Below are 22034 nucleotides of genomic sequence, written 5' to 3' on the forward strand. Positions count from 1 at the left end.
GCAAAGAAAACCCAATTGGTTTGATCAACATCGATTGAAGCATTTGGGGGGAAATCACAGGGAAAAGTACCAACTAAATTGGAGAAGGTTAAACTCCCCAAAGTGTAAGGTCTGTAGTAACTGAACTGTGCAGTTTACTGAACTGTAAAACTGAATTGTAATGGTATAAACTGAAAGATCACGTACTTAGCAAGAAATATTATCAGTTGTCCCGATAAAGTGAGATCTCCCTGCCTGAAAGCAACTAAAGTATACTTCAACTCAGATATACTTAGGTATGTTTAGATGTATGTAGGCATGTATCAATATATTAGTTGTTAATTGGATGGTTATGAACTGATAATGCAACTGTAATCAAGGCAAGATGCTCACGTGTTTCAGTGGGTATTTCAGAGTACAAAAAAGGTATGGACATACTGGAGTTGGTTCAGCAAAGGGCTGCAAAGATGATTAAGGGACTTGAGCATCTAAGGGGCAGAAAGAGCTGGGTCTGCTCAGCCTAGAGGAGAGAAGACTCAGTGGGATCTTATCAATACCTATAAACACCTAGTGGGAAGGATTAAAGAAGACAGAGCCAGACTCTTCTCAATGGTGCCTAGTGACAGGACAAGAGGCAATGGGCACAAACTGAAACACAGAAAATTCTACATAAACATAGGAAAAAACTGTTTTTTACCATGACAGTGCTTGAACACTGGAGCAGGCTGCACAGAGAGGTTGTGGAGTCTCCACCTGTGGAGATATTAAAAGTTTGTCTGGGCATGGTCCTAAGCAACATGCGCTTGCTGGCCCTGCTTGGGTAGGGAGGTTGGACTAAGCAATCTCTAGAGGTCTCTTCTCATCTCAGTGATTCTTATGTCCTGTGATATAAAGAAATATATATGCAATTGTGTAAGATTCTGTATTATATTTCATATAATCCTAGGTAGCCTTGTTCAGGTCACGTGTGTGCTAAAAAACTGATTTGAACTAGATGATGAGCAAAAAATGTATAAACTGCAATTTGAAAGGAAGAGGTCTGGAAGAAGTATGAGGGGTATGACAGAACACTGAATCAATGACTGTAATCTTCAGGTAATGGATAGTGCTATTTAAGCTAAAAGGCAGTGCTAGAATAACTGAGCTTAAAAGTTGGTATGAAAGTAGTTGATATTCTTAAAACACGTGGAATGAGATTTGAGAATAATTTTACTCTTCGATTGGATGATTCTAGGTGATAAGAGCTATCTAATTTGGCAAAACTGAAGTAGAATTTCACAAAGAGGCTGAAGACCCTCCTGACACAGGGGTCAGACTCTGGTATATTTTTAATCTCTGCTTCAAAATGTAGAAATGTATGAGATGGTCAGTAAAGGGACAATGAATTTTTTAATGCAGGCAAAATAATGCACTTTCCTTAGTGTTGTCCTTGGGAACATTGCAGATTATCCACAGAAGAAATTATCCTGTGTGCAGCACAGCACACCACTGCAATAAATTTCAGCCCAAACTGTTATAAGCTGAATATACGAAAAGAACTGTCGCACAACCTTAATTACTGGCAGTGTCACTAGACTTCCCATAATGCAGTCCTATAATGTTTCTTAAATCAAATAATAATGTTTTGTTAGAGCCACACGCATAAATGCATGAAGTGGTAAGAATTACAGTATGCAGCAGGATAGAACTATTTCATGTGTATCACTGCTGCTCAGAGCAATTAAGGGAAATAATCAGGTTTATTAAAAGGACTTTTGATTATCTAAACACTTGTGCTTGACAGGATTTGCATAAACAGGTATGGACTTAGAATGGATCTCTGCACATGGTAAAATTTGCATGTTAATGTTCCAAGACAATGTGCTGAATCCAGGGTCTGTTCTGGTGCACTCTAATCAAGCACTGATGAAAAGAAAAAGGCACTTCTATCCTCTTTCCCCTTCCTCATTTTCTACTGAGATTGTGCAGCTTCTGGACCTTGGCTATTTGCACATTATTAACAGCACAGCCACATTAGGGCATACAGCAGTAATTGGAGGCCTATGGGATAAGACCTATTGAATAGGTGAAAGATGTGTTGCAGCACCTTCTTTCTACACATGTGCTGGAACTCCTGCTTCAGGCACTGTGGGGAGGTTATAATTCTGAAAAAACTCAAAGACTGATGATGAGAATGCACTTCCTCATCCCTTTAACCCACTTCTAGCAGGGAGAAACATAAGAACCATGCAAGAGGGTAACGTAAATGCATATGCTTCCTGTAATACTCTCCCTGCCTTCAGCTAGATTAGAGATTTCCTAAGCTAGATGGAGATTTTGAGTATTTAGTGAACTTCAGTGGACTGATGATCTAAGTTTTCTCTGTGTCCCTTTGAATCCAAGTGAATCTACAGCATCTGGAAAATCCTTCAGCAAGAGCTCTCTGTCATATGAAGAATTATCTCTGCTTGTTTTGAACCTGACTCCTAGTGGCTTCATGTGATGCCCTGTGGTTCTTGCAGTGATAGAGAGTAAACAGTCAAAGCCCACCCATTTTCTCCATGTCATTTATGATGTGGCTGACCTCTATCATACTCCCTCTAAGTCACCTCTTTTTCAGAGTGAAATCCCAGTTTACTTTATGCTTCATCCCTCATACATAGGGAATATTCTGCATATATTCCAGACATTTGGTCGTCCTTGGTTATCTTGAACCTTCTGTGGCCTTCCATATCCTGCTTAGGAGGAAGGGACCAAAACTGCAAGTGGTGTTCCAGGTACAGACAATCCATAGATTTATACATAGACTTATGGCAGAGTTCTCTGGTCTGTTGTCTGTCCCTTCCCTAAGAATTCCCAACATTTGATTTGCCTTTTTTGACCTAAACTGAGCACTGGGTTGATGTTTTCATGGAACATCCATCATGACTCATGGTAATTGTCAGCTCAGTGCATATCATTGTGGCATTTTACATATAAATTTAGGGTCGTTTTTCCTCATGTGCCTTCACCTTTACTTACTCTGAACTTCATCTGCTAATTTGTGGCCAGTCATACAGTTTTGTTACGGCCTTCAGCAGTCCTCATAATTTTGGCAAGAGACTTCAGTAAAAGGCTTTTGAAAATGGAACTAGGTTGTGTCAGATCTATCAAAGAATGCAAAATAGGTAATAAGACAGGTCTTTAGCAAAAGCTGTGTTGACTTTTCCTGACTAAATCATGTTTATGCAGATGTCTCTTTTAATTTTATTCTCATATATTCTGTTAAATTCCAGTACAGCCTGCAGCTTCATAGACCTTCCCTGCAATGTTTTTTAAAAGTAGCAATATTTGCCATTCGCCTATTGTAACATTAAAAGGCAGATTTGACGGTGTACTGCTTATAACTTAATTATTTATTTCCTGAGTTCCTTTAGATATCCTGGGTGAATACCACCTGGTTCTGGCAATTTGTTTGTATGAACTTCGTCAAATCTTTCCATAGCCTATTCTACACTCACCTGACCTTCAGGCAGATCTTTTTCTGATTCAACCTCACAAAGCAAGTTCCGGTTTCCTTTAAACACTCTACAGTTACTTCTATGTACTTCTGCAAAGGATGGCTCTTTTTGCTCTGCTTGCTGTTTTTGTGCCCTGATCTTCAGTTGGCCCTACAGACACCTTGGCAGGCTTCTGCTCCTGATGTCTTTCCTACATGTATACTCTTAGAAACTTCTTGTTAGTAGCATCATCCTATTGCTGCGTGAATGTCTGAGGTTTTACTACAGTTCACGAAGGATTATAATAAATTAGGAAAGAGAAGAAGCTGGCATAGGGCCTGAAGGATAAAAGGAAAGCTTGCTACTTAGGCAAACAAGGTCAGAAGAACACCTACAGAGAGAAAATGGAATTACATCACCAAAAGCTAATTTGATTCCTGTTTAACTTTTCTTATTTATTTAATTAAACTTGATCCGTTTAAAATATAGAAATAAAAATACAACTGACCCTTTCCTTTGATAACCTTTAGTAATTCTATCAAGTTTCTTCCCAATATTTCCAGTACTGCCTACACCTTAATGCTTCAGTACCTCCTGACGCACAGTGACTGTCTTTTTTTCACAACTCTTAGATGTGATATATGGAAATAATTTGCCCTTAATAAGCTTCTTTCTGAATTCCAGGCAGTTATGCAACTGATATTCTGCACTGATGGACAGAAAGGCATACCTATTTTTAGCTCCATTTCTACCACTGTGTCTTACTCATGTGCATTCTTGATTTAAGGAGTCCTACAGACTACCCTAGAGTAAGGGGAGGAATCTATTTGGGTTCATCTTGTAAGGACCTGTGGAATAATGGAAAGTTTGCTGTATGCTGCTGGGTGCCCTGTGGAGTTATCACCTGGAAGGTGTATCTGTGGTCTGTTATTTTTCTTAATCCAGTCCCACTTCTTTGCTTTCATTCAGGCAATGCATTTACTTCCTATTTCCCAGGGAGAAGGTGTAACTCTTTTACTAACTCTCATCCTTTGCTCCCTTCTGCCTTTTTTATTGCAGGTGATGAACATACTGCTAAATGCTTGGGAAAGAAGTAATGTGGAAGACAGAGTTATCAGACACAGGAAGAGAAATTTGGAACATAGGCTAAGTGAGAGAAGTAAAATATGGCTTGGGTCAGCACGGACATTTTAAAAGATGGCCAGGCATCATGGTAGTGAACATAACATAAAAACTTATTTAGATAAGTCCAAAAGAACAAGTAGGTGTGGATTTTGCAGGACCTTTTGTGGAATCGGCCCTCTTAGTTGTGAGGTGTTTGTGCTCCTGTCCCATGGTATGTTCATGGCTGAGCAGACCCCAGTTTGGATCTGTGTTGTCTGTCCTGTTAGCTGTATAAAGGGAATGCTTATGGTGGGTTGCCACTTTGCTTTTCTATTCTCAAGGGCTCATACAGCTGTGTATTGTTATGCTCCTGATTTCGCTTCTCTTAACTTAGCACTTGCCCTTGTTTAATTTTAATCATAGTGTTCAGCACTGTTTGCAAACGTGAAGCAGTTATGTCTTCTGTCCTCTTGAATATGAGAATGTCATTATGACCGTGGGTCACTTTGGGCTGCCTGTCACCTATAGCTGTGGAAATGAGTTACTGTAGTCAAGACTGGGTTTAGCTGGGCCCTCAGAAATTGAGTCTGTGTTGAGAGATACTCTTGCTTTTGTGGCATTGTTTCTGCCCTTTATGATTGCATGCAAGTTTTGCAAAACTTTTTAGCTCCTGGTAGAAATCACTTGGAAGTAGTTTGCAGCTTTTAAAGGTTTCCAGAAAAATTTCTTTACACTTGCTTTAGAGAAGATTGTCTCTAGGAAATGACTCAGGACCTTGTGCGAACAGGTTTGGTTTCTACAAAATAAGAAGCTAGAGGGAAGACTCTTCCTGTGTTCTAAGGAGAACAGTGGTTACAAGGGTGTGTCTGCAAGACTGAGTTCTGTGGGTGATACAGAGACTTTATGGCATGTTTCCCTTTAGTTTGAGATTTCTCTAGTTTTGATAAAACGGTAAAAAAATACATCATATAGGCTTGCTAATTCTTTCTCATATACTTGGGTTTTTAAAAATGCTATTCTGCTAAGTGTTTTCATCAAAGGATGTAGAGCAGTTCTAGGCTGATAGCTCTTGCCCATATACTTGGCTTTTTAAAAACACTATTCCCCTATGTGTTTTCATCAGTGGATGCAGAACATTTCTAAATTACTTTTCTCACATATCTGAGATGTAGTCTGCTTATACCTTGCTGTCCTATAATCCATGAGATCAAAGACATTTGATTTCATCTCTGAAGCAGAAGTTAAGTAGTATATCAGGCTAAGCAAACAGTTTGATTCAATTGAACTCCAAGAACAAAAGAATGGCTACACTGGGTCAGATCAAATGTTTATGTTAGCACGATGTCCTCTCTCTAGCAGTGGTAAAAGCGGATGCATATTTAAGGATATAGGAATAGAACCAATTTATTATAGTATTTCCCCAAGAATACTCCTTCAGTATCCAGAAGTTTACAGCTCAGAGGCTTCCTGAGTCAGTGGCAGCATGTGTCTTGTCCAATTTATTATTAGCAGTGTGAATAAGGGGTGGCCTGGAAGACAAACAGGGTAATGAAAAGCTGGATGCCCTGTCTTAGTGACTGGTAGTCAGGGAAGGCAGAAGATGGCAGAACCGCCTGATTTTGAAATGAAGGAAAAGACGTCAGTACACTCTGCTTGCCCAAAACATGGTTGCAAGAGAAACAAATTGTGCTGCCAAACTAGACCTCTCTTTGTGTAAGCTTCATAACACCATTCTTAAAACAATCTGAAGTGCAAGAGCTTTGTGAATAGGCATAATGGTATTGCTGTGGAAAGGGTGCTATGTGCAGATGTCTGAGAGTGGAGTACATGTGTTTATTTTATCTTTTTTTTTTTTTCCTCCTGCCTTAATGAACCACACTCATGAACTGTGAGAATGAAGGTGGCATCTTGTTTGAGAGAAGGGAAGTTCCAGGGTCTCCCATGGCAATTTCTACCTGAGACACTTTATTTGTCAGAGGCCAGTTAGGCTAGTACACTTGTGCCAATTATCTTTGTCTTAAGAGCCATGGATGACTGGCCTGTTTCCCTCTAACCCATAGGTCGACGTTTCTGCTAACAACCGTTACTACTACTGTGCTCCAGAATTCAGATGTTAATTTCCATTAAAGAGGCAGTTTCAAAACTGTGTTCACTGGTAAAAAACACTCTTCCATGTGATATTACACATGATGTTAATTCAACATTGTCATTCAGCAGAAGCATTTGCCAAAACCCACTGAGAGTGTTAAGTGAGAAAAAAGCATAAGCTTCAGTCGATTTCAGACCAACGGTCATCTAATGCAGAAAACACAAAGCTTTCTGATGTCATTGCTCACTCAACAGCTCTGAATTTGTACAAATCTTTACTCTTAATTCCTTTTTTCATCTCAGACTCTTGGCACATATCCAAATATGTTGGCTGATTACCCTCCTCTATGGATTCTGGTTTTATGCTTGTTAATATTTGCTTTCTCTTTTGGAAGCCCTGGAAAAGGGTACATTGTATAATGCATTCACTAAATTTTTTTTACTTCAAATTTGCTGTTGCTTCAGACCAGGTTGAAATGTATTTATTCTGTATGTAGGAGGCTCCCTTTACGAACCAGACTTGTGGTTAATAAGTAGTTATCTTTCACTTAGCCCCTCCCTGACCCGTTCAAATGAAGGCTAACATCCATTGTTGTTAGAATATACAACTAGCAGAGCCATAGCAAACAGAGTTTGATAGCTAAGTCCTGAAATGATTTCTCAAATTTTATAACTTTTTCTGTCCTTCTATTGATTTTGAAATACACCTTTATGACATTCAGATTTCCTGCAATACACTGTGATAAAAATACCCCAAACCTAAAGAATACAAGACAGCTTTGCCAGTGGTGAAATCAAAGGTAAGCACAGGTAATTTCCATCTACCTATTCCTAATTTGGACAGCTGCCCATTTTCCTATACGAAATAGCTCAGCTTATTGCTTTTTTTTTCTTTTCTTCAAAATTTATAACCCTACTGCTCCAGGGCATAGCACTTTATGTTTCATCCTTTTCCTACAGGGGATCACGCAGAGAATATTCTACGATCTTATATATTCTGCATATTTGTCTACACTAGGAAATCTAACTGAAATAGTTGTTGTTGTCTTCAGTAATTTCATTAAAGCTTTTTAGTGGGTGATCTTCCCCACTTAATTCCTCCCCACCCTCTTAAAATGACCTTATTCTGATTTGGCTTAAATAACATTGGATTTTATCCTAGAACAACTGTTCCACAGTTACTTTGAGTGGATAATTAAATGTGTCTGAGGGGTTTTTGTTTATTTGTTTTCTGGGTCTCCCATCTCCCCCTGAATTTATATTTCAAATGGCAGTGATTATGGTGTATTTTCAGTGAGTGCCAGCTTCTACCTGCTGTTATTCAAATTCATCCCTTTTGCAGTTTTCCTAGAGAATGTTCTTTTTCTTATTCAAATGGACTACTTTTTTAACCCAGACTGTTAGCTCCAGAGTTGTTTCCTAGTTTTCATTTTTAAGGTCTTAAAATGTTCTAATTTAAGTTTGAAGACAAATTAATACTGTCTTCAAAGGGATCGGAATGAATCAGCTTAAAGCAATGTTCTCCTTTGCCTATGCTTTCCATTGTCAAAATTGACTTTTAGTGCTTGTCATAATCCTCTGTCATAGATGCTGATTGCAGGGGCATTGTAACAGTGATACATTTTGTCTGCTGAAAGCAGTAATTCTGGGCAAATTTTTGCATGTTTCAGTTAATTGTATTCTAGTCACTGAGGCAGCGTTGTGACAACAATACTTTAGTATTGCCTTCAAAGTAAAAACCTGCAAATCCTGTGGAGATTTAGTGAGTTAAGCCAGGAAAGGAGTATGATAATCAAATTGCCTATTTACAGCGACTCATAATCAAGGAGAGGCAAACACATTTGTAGAGAAATTTTCTTCAACCTGATTGCAAATGCCATTTTTATCCTTTTCAGTAGGCTTTAATTAGCATGCAAGAAACTTTTCATTCATCTAGATGTTTTGGAGTAGCAGCAGTATTCCGCCATGTAAATCTGTTTATTTGTACTGGGCTGTACAATGACCCTCTGCTCCAAAGTAAGCAAGCCCTTAGGTTGTTCTCATATTGTCTTTGTGGACCATACCAATGAACTAACTCAAAGTTAGCCCTCTCTAGAGTGGCTGATTGCATCCATACCACAAAGTGCTGGGGCTCATGTCACCCTTGTGGCACAATTCTTAATATATTTTATGTCCTGGATTATGAGAGGATCGCACCAGTGTATACCTGAGTGACAAGATGTGCATTCTTGTGCCTGATTCCATGTGAAAAGGATGCAAGTCCTTCTGGGTCCAGGGGCATACAGCTGCTCTGGAAGGGGAAAACTAAACTGAGAGTGTACACATACTGTCTATCTAAAGGGAACCCAACAACAAATGGGGCTGTCACCTGCGCTTGTGTTTCCTGGGAAACTGAGCAGAATTTGGAGTCCTTGCCCTGAGCTGGTTGGATCACTCCAGCAGAGATCCGAGGAACGAGATTAGAAGTACGGCATTGCAGCCAGTCAGGGAACCAGGACCTTGAGTGTGAATCATAGAAAAAGCCAAGCAAATGTTGTATTTGCACGTTTATTATAATCTTATTCCATGTCTCAGGAAACAATGGTTCTGGAAAGAGTATTGAGGGAACCAAGCAACCATGATCTGCCTGTGCAATATTGTGATGAAAAGAGGTAATGTAATCCTTGGATGTTGAAACAGGGAAACAGCATGAAGGACTGAGGAGAGTGCTCAAAGACAATACTGTTTCGTTTGTGTATGATTTTGGAATAATGTCAAAAAGGTGAAAAATAGAGACAAAAATTACTTGAAATCTGCAAATTCTAAGAGTGCAGGATCTCTGTTTTATCAAAGTTTCAAACCTTGATAACAGCTTTAGAGAATTTTCACAGAAGCTTATGCACGTGCTTAAATATTTCACTGAACTGTGTTCATAATCATCACACAGTAGCAATACATCTTTCTTTTTTTCTGTACCCCTTCTTGTATTAATCAGATATCCACCTTTATAGGACTTGATTTACTCTTGTGGATATGAATATTCTAACCAATCTCCCTGTAGGGTAAGAGAGAAAAGGAGAACAGATGGAGCTTAAACAGTACAGCCAGGTTTTAATTAGCACCTTTGAATAACCACAATGCTACTAAATTGTAATGACCTAGAAATGGATTTGATCTTGTAATAGGTATATCCTGATGATGAAGTGGTATAGTTCTGTCTACATGAAGTTTTATAAACATTGAGTTTTTGTTCCCAAAGTACTACTGCTGCTGGTATGCTTAGACACATTAGGGAAGGCAAATGTCGGATGTTTTTGATGTTGATTCACTTATTCCAACTAGGATTGTAGAAAATGTTGTCTGAAAGGTTGAAGAGCCTCCCAGTGTGGCTGAATGCTGTGGCAACAGACTGATGTCAGTGATTTGCAGATTTTTAGAATTTTTTTTTTTTTGTATTGAGAAAAGCCAGTTATGATTAATAATTTAGAATTGTGTCTGGAATATAAGCAAAGTATATTTTGTAACAATGGCCAAACAATAAAGTGTTATTTTGAAGTCAGTATTTTTTTTCTTTTTTCCACTTTTGCATTTAGAATAATGAATATTATATATGGTAGTTTGCCTGGGGCTCTTTCAATGTACTGGGAGGATTCCTGTATGGAAAATGACTGCTGTTGCTAAGTAGCCACAAGAAAAAAATTGCACAATTGGAAAATATGTCTTAGAGGAAAATATTCTTTATTTGTTTATTAAGCCACTTAGAATAGGTCTCAGACTATTTTGACTAATCATACCACTTCTCAGTGCAGTTTCATATGGTTCAGCTGCAGATCCTCCAGTGAAACGCTGACACATGACTGGATTATATTGCAGTGGTATCTTCTCCTACGCTTTCATCTCTGTTTAACAGGAAGCATTTCCATTGATATTTAGCACCTTTGAGCAGTAAAGGTAAGGTTGCACAGTCAGCTGGTAGAGATATCGATTCAATAGTTTTTGATTTTCAGAAGTTGCCTTATTTCAGCTCCCGATATCTTACTTTTGTTAGAATTTCAGATCCTACAAAATGATGTTGTACACAGTGATGGCCTTTGAGTCATACACTTTATTGATGGATAATATTCAATGACGAAACACACATAGATCAAGAAACTAGAAACCATTATCTTTTTTCTTGGTTTCAGCGTGCTCTGTTACCAGATCAGTCTGTTTGGACAAACCCTGCATCTTGCCTGTGTTGTATAAAGAAAAATATTCCTGACTTTTAACGTTTATAAAGAGTTCTGAGAACACTGTTTAGTGCTAGTGTATAAATTGTACTGTGAGACTGGGTGGCTTATTACACACCTACAGAATATATTTGAGATTGGGACATAAGGCAGTGAAAAATTTTGGAAGTGTCTGGTACAAAAGGATCATGGATGAATGGTTTTATGAATTATTGCAACCTAATTTATTGAGGATATATAAACAAACTAGCAGCAAGCTAGCTCTTGCTTTTCATGGTATTACAGCACTGAAGTACTGCTTTTATGATATATCAACCAAGGTCTGCAATTAGATGTACAAATATAAAACTAAGCTAAACTCTGAGTGATGTGGCAGATTCACTTGAGAATTCCTTTGTTTTTATCACTCACCAAAATATTAAAGTTATCCTGGTAATTTAGGCATAAAAATAACCGTTAGTTGAAAATTTGGGAGGAAGCTAGTCAATAGTGAGGATAAATATTCTGGTGAAAAATAGTTTCTGCTTCTCAGTTGAAAAACCACAATTCATATAAATGTAATACCTTAACCCCTCTGCCCAGAAAATATGAGAAGACTTTGTAATTGCCTTCCTATATTTTGAATGGAAGAGCTGTATGCATTAGTATAATTTTCATCTAGTACCATAATGAGAATGTGGAAACTCTGTTTCTTCGGCCTCACACTTAGATATGTGTTCAAGGAAGGATGGGTCCAGAGAGGGTTATCAGAAGTGTAAACCTTATTTTGTATTTAACAATTTTCCAGATTCTGTCTTTTTCAGAGGCAGAAACTTTGCCTTAATGCTGGCAAGGGATGGCTACGTACCCTGCCCCCAGAAGCTTTCTAAGCCTGCCTTTCTCTCTTTGTGCTATGGACTCTCCATAGCATGTATATTTTGCATGAAGCTGTTTGATTTTTAAATAGACCCCAAGAGAAATCATTAGTCTTCCTGTATTTTTGAGGTTGCACGTTACAGTGTTCATCTAAAACTTATTTTGTGACACTTATATGAAAGCAGTCTTTGAATAAAGTACAAATAGTTCTGGAAGCAAGACCAAAATGCAAGTTTTCATTTTTGTCAGTGAAATTTCTAACCACAGGCTACAGTCTTCCTTCTACTCATGTGTTCATCACTTAGAAATAAATTAAAATCAATCAAACAACTAACTTCTGTTAAGCTTTCTTTTAGCGTATTGCTGTGATATACATGCTCAGAGCACTCCTTCCAAATTGTCCACAGAGAATTTTAATGCTGTTCTGCCTATTTTTCATATCCCAGCCTGCCTTAGTCAGTGCTGTATCAAAGGAGAAAAACAACCATATCTAGGACTTTCAGATAAAGCAGGGAGATGTTTAAAGGCTTATGTTCCTTCAGGGCTCTTCAGGATTGGTTTGATGGGTCTTTTTGGATTCCAGTTTTGGATTTAATGAAGAGAATGGATAGGGACTGAGTGTTAATTAGAATTTCCAAAAAGAGAATGACCTCTAGACCATGCAGTGAAGCTTCAAGAAACCAGTTTCAGAACATGCAAAAGCAGGTGATTTCCCACAAAGTAGGAATTTGTGAGGATCCCTGGCAAAGGTTATTGTGGATGAAAACAGTTTGTACAGGTTGAAGGAAGAATGAAAACAGCTAAACAACTTGGAAGATAGTTCCATTGAGGATTGTTGAACAGATAACTGCATTAAGCTCAGCAAATCCTATGAACAGAAAATAGAAGCTAGGAGAATATATAGGAGAAACATCACACATACTTATTCTGTTCTTTCTCTTCACTGAGCATCTACGTGTAGCCACTGTTGCTGAAGACAAGATTATAGGGCTACAGGGATCCTGGGTCTGAACCAATGTGGCTATTAGATATTTCATATCTTCTCCAGTCCACTTCCAGTCACCTCAGTCTGTTCTGTTTCTAGCTAGTTGTGCTCTTGTAATTAGTTCTGCAGACCCATTTAGACAATGTTACCAAGTAAAGGTTTCAAATATAGGTATCAGTTTTCAACTAGTCAGTGTTTTACTTTTCCACAAAGCACTACCTTTGTATATCATATATTCACATGCCTTCATATACTGAATTTGAATCATGTCAGGTTAGTAGATCTGTGCCTCCTTGGTGTCTTCAACACTATGCTTGTGTTCATTTTGGAGAACTGGTAGAGTGATTAAATTTTCTTGTAGTTTGGTTTGAATATAATATATTTCAGTCAGTTGTAGATGATCAGTAAATCTCCAAAGGAAGTATGAATTAATGTGAATAATTCAATGCAAAACATTGACAGTAGTCTGGAAAAGAAAAATTAATGCTTTTACTCTGCTTTTATTCATGAAATGAAAAGAACACAGATGAGAACTCTACACTAAATTTCATTTTGAATGCTATAAAAATTTGCTGTTTTTAAAGTAAAATATGTTAATATTACAAGAAGAAAACAAGTTCTATTTGGAAAGCTAATAGTGCATATATCTGTTTCAGAAAACAAAGCATATATGAAAATACTTAAATGTTACCACCTTTTATTTTTTTTTAAAGGTGAAGAGTACTATGATCAATTTATATTTATAAAAGCTGTCTTTAATTTATATGGAGTAGAAGTTAAAACCAAATGTATTTGAAATTTATTTGGAATTCCATATAGGAAGCGGTAATAAAGCATATACTAGAAGAAAGACCTTAGTGCCAAATGGAAAACACAACCTACATTGCCTCTGTCTGTTTCTGAACACAGTAGGCCACACTTCACCTGAAAGCATAAACATGAAAGATATACATAATAGAATTCAAAGGAAGGTCTTTTATCATGCTGGTAGAGAGATTTTTAAGGTGAGTGAACTTCTATAAAAAATAACACTTTTGCCTCTGTTTATAGGTAAGCTTTACTGGCAAATTATTCTGACTCATCTTTTGCTGTTTGATTTAAAACGTATAAAAAGGGCATGAGCTTTTGTCCCCCAGAACAGTCCTCTTTGAGATATACGTGCATATATATGTATAGATATAGGCCATTGTGCTATAACTGATATGCACATATATACACATACTTACGCTATACACACACAAACATATATACACACACATAGGATACACGTATGCAAATATATGTATATTAATAGAAGCACAAAGGCCCATGAGATGGAGCTGCCAGCTGCCCACACAGAGCTGCTCCAGAGATCATACGTCTCCTCTAACTACTTGATTATATATGTCAGCCTTGTGTAGTGTCTTGGGTATCCTAGAGTGACCCAAATGACATGAAATGGCTGCATTTAGACTACTGAATTGTGCTCAGAAGGACTGTTGTTAAGTGTTACGTATAACAGATTGTTAACTACATGGTTTGTGTAGTACATTTTTATGGGTCTGAAGGAACTTCTGTAGTCCCAAAAGCAAGGACTACTAACTTGACCTGGTGTTATACCCAGGAAGGGATACAATTGTGAAGTTTTTGCAAGAATATTTGAAAGTCAGTAAAGCAAAGGTATTAAAGATTGGTTTAGTTATTACTCTAAGCAACGCTGACGAAGACACCCATGCAGGCTGGCTCTCCTCACTTATTTCTTCAGACTTCTCGTCAGCACAAGATACTGATGTAACAAAGCCAAAAAAATTTGTGGAGTTAGAAGTCTATGGCATTATAAACTGATCCAGAATTTTGAAGAAAAAGAAATTTTTGTTTGTAAATATGGATATGTTAGAGTGCTCATCCAAAAGTTTTGTGATGTCTTGTAACTCTTTGTTCACATCAAAAAATGCTGACTTCTGGTTTCCCTTAAAGTGTGGGTTATTCAACTGATTAATTTTTATATTGTCATAATGTGTAATTACCTAATGACAGGCTGTAAATGGAGCAAGACGTGAGTATGCAGCTAGAATTTAAAAAGGAATTAATGTGGAATTCAAAGATTCTGGAAAGCAAGTGAGATGATGCAGTGACAGGCATTACTCAGCTGCAGTTATGCCTCTGTCTGTTCACTTGAAGAAATGACGACTTCGGTAGTGTTTTCAAGCCTTCAGCTTCCGGGAGATGATCAGGCCTCAATTTTGATCAAAATTAGTGTTCCTTCCGTTTCTGTCACAAAGGCAGTAACCTCTTCCTGTGGAGGATGTTTTTCATGATGCTACATGTGCTTCCATCTCTTTGACATGAGATTAGAGTATCTAAAGTTTCACACTGGGATTGTCGACACTGTTCTTTTCTGATTGCTTCTTTCTGTGTTATGTTTTTAAGCAACATGAGCCTCTGAAACTTTACTTGAGAAAATACTTCACACTTCAGGTTGGTCGTGCTGTAGTTTCGATCAGGAAGTATGTGTTAATGGAGCTGCTTTGGCTTAGGAGAAAGGAAGCTGATGACATGAAGCTACTAGGTAACTTATCTAAAATATAAAGTAAATGGCTCAACTGCAGGGATCTCATGCCCTCATATCTATTCTGTGTAGGCCAGATCTATTGACTTGCAAATGCTATTGCAAGATCAGCATATTTGGGGTTTTTTAGAAAGGTTGAAAAAATAGTATGGTAGAAGGTTTTGGTGATTTTCAGGATATTTGTAGAGCGATAACTGAGCTTCAGGCCTTGTTTTATTTATTACAATATTTGTAGCTGTAAGTTTTTTTTTTTTAAGTACTCAACTCCATGTTGAAGTTTTTTAACATTTTTAGGTAGAAATAAATAAAATACTATAGGATCAGGTAGTTCTTGTCTCTAAATCTTTTCCTGTAATTCTTTCTGTCAAAAGACTGTTTTATTTTTGCCATATATGATTTAAAAGTTGCTGTATCTATTAAAGGAAGAGAATATGAATTGCAAATGGATACATTTTGCTGCTGCTCTATAAAATGAACAAGTTTATCTAGAATGTGTTTAAAATGGTAAGGTTATTCTGTTTTCCTTAATGGACTTCCATCCACGAGAGCGAAAGAAGTCAAACATTCTGGGATAGAAGTGTTTACCTTAGCCATTAGTGATTAAAATAAATGACAGTTTATTCCTTCAAAGCAGAAGAACTGAGCACTTGAAAAAATAAAAATCATCCACCTTTACTGGAGTTCAGACATTGCTGCTACAGTACCTTTCATGGTGTTTTTTGCTTAGATTTGTAGAATGTAAGGAATCAGTGAGAGATTCTTGACACAAAATCAACTGCTAATTTTGTCAGTGTGGTTCTGTAACAGCATTTGCTCCTGTATTTCCTCAAAATTGACATTTCAAAGTGGAAATACCTAGCAGTGGTTTTTTTTTTTCCTTTTAATAAGAAGGGCCATACTATTTTAACATAGCATTGTTGAAAATTTATTCATGGATGATCCTGTTAATTTTACAGGTATTATTTATTCATTGATTTAAGTGCGGACAGAGTCATGCTCATCATGCAAATATGTCAGTTACTTCTTAAGTTTGGATAAAGTCCATTCAGTTTTATCAAGGGCAGCTTTATGCAGTTTGGATACCTCAGATAAAATATGTAGCCATCTGCATTCAGCATACATTTCTGTTTTGTCACAGAGCAGATGTAGATTTTTAACAGTGCTTTTATTTTTCATATGTAAAAGTATGTTTTGTATTATTTGATCATGAACAATGAACAGCAAGTTAAGAACACTGTGTGGGGAAGAGTGGGTTGAACTGCCTGGGAAAATAAGCTGTGTCTGAAGTAATGAAACAAGAGTTCCCACTGGTAAAAATATATGCTGGCAATTTTTGGTGCACGGATGCCACACAGTGAAGTTGGAGATATCTTTACAAGTCATCACTGTTCAACATATACTGTGGACTGATAAGCAACCATTTTTGCATATCGCCCAAAATACAACCTGACAACCGTTGCAGTCGTTGAGCACACATAGAATCTACACTTGACTTGAAACTGCTGTAATATTGTTGAGCATAGTCAAATTACATAATAAGCCATGAATTTAACTCATGGGTTATTTCTAAAACTGATAAAACTGATTTATGATATAAGCTCAAGAAAAACACCTGTTCATGTAAATTCCAGATACTTGCCCTAAAATCCTTATCTTCGTAAATATATTTCAGAACCACACACAGATGTTCAGTGGATCAGCCTCTCAAATATGGTTCACTGAACCATTTGAAAAGAATACAAACTAAATTTCATCGAAACTAGAACTGTAAATATTATAGGGTAAAATTTTGCATGGAAAGAGTAACTTTTACATCTGCTTCCAAATGATTTATTGATATGTACTATGTGTCAGGACACTGACTGCCTAAGAAATTACATTCTAGCAGTTTCTAATATCTGAAGACTGAGATGAGGGGATTTTTGTTGGGTACATTTTAGTGCACAGGCTGGTATTTAGGTAGAACGCTATGTATTACTCATTCTGCTATTTGGAATACCCAGATATATTGCAGGGATTGCTGGTAAAACTATAGAACTGGTCCTCAGTGAGTAGTCAGGGGTGTTAGGTATATGCCTTCTGGATGGTGCAGCTTTTGCAGACTGGAGTTCATACTACAGCTTTGCAGCTCTTTTGGTTCATGAGTAGTGACCATACGATGGTGGAAGGCAAGGACAAGTATTTTTCTCCTTCAGTAGCAAAATCAGGCTTTCAATGATAGTATGATAATTAATATTATTGTAATTTGATCTACTCATATTCAGTCTTTCTCTGAAAAACAGAAACATAAGCATACAGGAACTGCTGCTAGATTAGAGAAAAGTGTTGATCTGTCAGCCATAGTGTTTTGCCTCCAACAAGCTTTTGAATCCTATGTGAAACTACCTTTAACTCTGAAGAAAAAAAAGTCTTAATATTCTTAAAGCTGTTTATCCATAATATTTCATCTGTCACTCAACCTGTAAATTTTAGTTATTGAAATTAACAATATACTTTATTTCACTTCTGTCACTCAACTTGTAATGTTTAGTTATTGAAATTAACAGTATATTTTATTTCACTCTTTAAAATTGAATAGTGTATATTCTAGATAAAGATTTATCTTTTAGTAAAAAAATTCAGGACTCAGTGTCACTGTGGAATTGAGTCAAATGATTTTAGTAGTAATTATGTATATTACTCTTTGTCAACATTAGCTAATTACAAATATTTAGAAGATCCTCTTAAAAGTAGATTATCTTGCTTGTGGTTTTTTTTGCACAGAAATGTGGAAAATAAATGAACTGGACATCCTTGTAAAAATTTGTGAAAAGGAAATTACTTTTTGATCTTAAGCAGGGACCATTTTTTCTTCTGCAAATATTGAATCTTTAGATAAAACAAAATTATTTGTTAAGGACAACAGAGTACAACACAGATAATAGAAAATAAATAAGCCATGTAATAGGTATATGTAATCCATAGAGTATTTGATTGAGTCACATCATGACTAATGTGAATATGTGGTGGACAAATGTCCCTCTGGCAGTTTGCATCCTTTCTGCTTTGGCTTGTTCTCTGAGTGTGCTTTCAAATTAATCTACAGGCTAGCTGCTGCTGACCAAGGTGGTGTCGCTTTTCACTCTGGCCACGTGCTCCTGCAGCTTCTCCTGAGCTGACTCAAGAGCTGCATCAGTGACATACTTGCCTTTCAGAAAACAACCAAAGATTTTTTGTAATATCAATCTCCACACTGGAAGCATTGAAACAGGAGGGAATACAAAGGCGGGAGGAGGGATACCACCACTTTTGTCAACAGTTCACCGCCAAATCACCTGAGCTGTATTGCAAAACTGTTCTTTCTAAAACCCCGACAAGCATGACAGATTGACTTTCGAGGCTGGCTTTCAGGAAGCTTAATTTCTTGAACACTGAAACAGGGGTGTGTTTCCTCTGTGCCTTGCAAATGGTCCCTTGACTATTTTAGGTCGGAAGTGCCCACCAAATCACTGTGTATGCTCAAGCCATGCTGAAGCTGCTGGAACTGAGGCATGCCCAGGCTTTAACAGTCTGCATTGCTCTTGAACTTCAGCACCTAACAAGCAGGTTGCAAACCAATCTTTTGGGTCGAACTTAAAAGTCAGGGGCTTTAGCTATAAACATAAATCAAATACACCCAAGTTTATTCCTAGGCAACTGTGGACCAATTGTCCTGGAATAGCTTGCATCTGTGGTAATACTTTCCACGCGGTGGTGGATGGATGCAAGCTAAATAATAGGGATGGTCCTGTAATTTTTTCATGTCTCAAAAAAACCTCAGGAATATTTTGGGGTAGTGCTGTTTGGCACAAGCCAAACTTATCCTAAGGAATACTGCAAGAGTTAATAGTACGATTGTGGAGAGTCTGCAGATGTGTTGTGTTTTCACTAGAATGGAAGCAGCCTGGAGATTCATCTACCTGTATCTTACTAAAGGCAGAACTTCCCTGAGGAAGATGCTTTCAGCATCTTCATTGTCACGTCTTCATTGCTTAGCCATCTCTGATGAGGGTGGCTGACACTGGCCTCTGCATGCTAACCTCCTTGTAGGGGCTCCAGCCTTCCTGGTACTGTTTGCAATGTCACAACATTGTTTCTGGGCTGTAATGTGTTACCAGTCCATATAACTCTAATGATGCCAGGTCTATTTGTGCTCAGGGGAGGAGAATCAATAGAGTGGACAGTCTACACTACTGAGCTGTTTTATTTCCTGTCAAGAGGCCTTTCTAAACACACCTATCCTATTTGAAGAAGTGTGGTAGCAAGAATCATGCAGTATTACTGCCCGAATTAGTTCATATATTACACAGTGTAAATATAGCAGTATTAGTGTTACACCATCTGTGAGACGGGTTAATAATCCGGAGCATGGCACCATGCCAGCATCAGACTTTCTTCACACTCCAGAGCTGAGGCATGTAAAGGTGGCTTGGGAGTCTATGTATCAGTTGTCTTTGCACAGTACAGATCTGCCCTTTTTCTCTCTTATGTTGCACAAGCGATGTATTGCTGAGGTTTTAATTATGGCAAGATCTCCTTTAGGAATTATTAGGAATAACCCTATTCCTTAGGTACCCAACAACAACAAATTAAATTTCTATATATTTCTCCAGGAAAAAAAATTACTTCAAAAATTTAGATTAACTTACCACAGGTGTAAGAAGTCTGTGATAGCCATGTTTTCAGCTTTTAAGGGTTTTGCAGGTGGGACCTCACTTCTTAGGAAAAATGGCAACTAGTTAATATTACTTCTGATTTTCCTATAGTTTCAAATCAAATATCAATATTCTTACATTAGACATCTCTAATACTGTTGATTCTTTCTGGTATTTTTTTAAATTCATTACTAATAGCTAATAACAACTTTGGTGGCTTGTAGACCCTTGTGCTAAATGAGTATGTGGAACTGTATTTCACACACACTTAGGAATAGGAAACCTGTTGCTCTGATGGGTTTCTGAACGTATAGGAGAGCCTGTATTGCAAAAGAACCATTGCATTAAATTATTGACTGCTCTGTTTCAGGAAGACCTCCATCTTGTTGCACAAAACAATGAAAATGGTGGAAGAACAAATAAAGATAGGGGAATGCTGAAATAATAAATAACTTTGACTTTTTTTTTTTTCTGTTGGCATCCAGTTTCTTCCTTTGATCTTCCCTGCCTTAAACAAGCTAATATATGCCAAGAAAGCACAACTGTTACTGAATCACTAAGGTCCTATTTGTTCCGCTCGACAGATGACAATGCATTTTTGTCTTTCTACAGAAGCATAGAAGTGACTTTGAAAGTGTTCACTAGTCAGGAGCCTAGGTTTTTTTCCTAACCCATTTTTCTTTTTTTTTGGTGGGTTTTGTTTCTCATCTTCTTGAGGCAGAGGGTACTGCAGATGATTGTGACACCATTTTCTGTTTGATGCTGGTTAGACAACACTGAAGTTGTATAATTTTGTTGTTGCTCATAGTTGTTCTAGCAAGAACTGAAGTCTTCAGCAGTTGTAATGCTTCAGTTACATTACGGCTAGTTTGTGAGTGTCCTTTGCAACTGCCTACTTTGTAACTCCCTGATATTTTGAACAATTGCTGTCAGTGTTGATTCTTTAGTTCTGTGTAGGTTTCTTGTATTTGCAGTTGTTCAATTGTTTGATAGAAGATTTTATATTTAGAGTTAAGAAAACCGACTTCAGTTCTATTAAGCAATGCGACCTCATAATGGAAGCAGGAGATACATTATCAGGTCTATTTGAGTTTTGTGAAGAAATGGAGAAACTCTTTCTTTAAGGGTGCTATTTTCAGTCACTAGTATAAGCCTGGATATTTAAATCGAGGCTAGTAAGTAAACATTCTTTGTTCTAAGTATACATTGTACTTAGCACAACAAGAACCTAATTTCTGATGGTGATCTTAAGTGCTTCTGAGTACAAATAACAACCACTATAGAGCTGAGTATTTCACATTGCTTTTTCGTTCAGATTCCATTAGGCATGCCTGTAGGCTTATTAAGTCAGTTTTAAAATTTGACTTCATCTCTGGAGTGACCGATACTCTGGAGTAAGGAGTATACATTATATCACAGAAACAGAATTTTGGAAAGCTTACAAGTTATTCCCAAAGAATGAGATATAACCTCTGTGGTTCTTAATTTTGGACCTCTTTGGTGGTTGGATATGATGTGTGTGTGAGGATCACAGACTTAGGCTCTTATCCAGCAAAGCACTTAAACTCATTTTTAACTTAGCTCATCATGATCTGTTCCACTGAACACAGTGACTAATTCATGTTATCATAGAAGATATAGTACAACCTTATTTAGAACTATATATTTAATACAGTCCCTATTGCTTTCTTCTAATAACAGATGTAAAAGTACCTGAAAATGTCTTATACGGATTCATTTCAAGATTTTGCTGGTTCTGAACGTCTTTACTGTAACTGGTATGGAAGAAGCTGCTAATCAGTTCCAAAATGCATCTTTTGATATAGATGGTTCATTTCTACTACATAAACAGAATCGTATCTTCTGAGGAAACTTCTTACTGGGACTTCTCTTCTAGAAGGGCTGCATTTTTGTTAGAATTAAGAAATATTTTGCTAATTGGTGATTGAGATCTTTAAAAAGTACACCAGAAAAGAAGACACAGCTCCTAGTTACAAAGGCCTGATGAATTAACTCAATATCTTTCCCTACAGCATCTACCACACTTTTTCTATCTAGAATATTGAATTTTCTGTTTCACTTGGGGTCTGCATAGGATGACTGCAGCCAGTATTTTCCCTGTTGGACATGATCATT

This window comes from Phalacrocorax carbo, chromosome 3 (assembly GCF_963921805.1).
Source record: "Phalacrocorax carbo chromosome 3, bPhaCar2.1, whole genome shotgun sequence".
NCBI classification, from domain to species: Eukaryota; Metazoa; Chordata; class Aves; order Suliformes; family Phalacrocoracidae; genus Phalacrocorax; species Phalacrocorax carbo.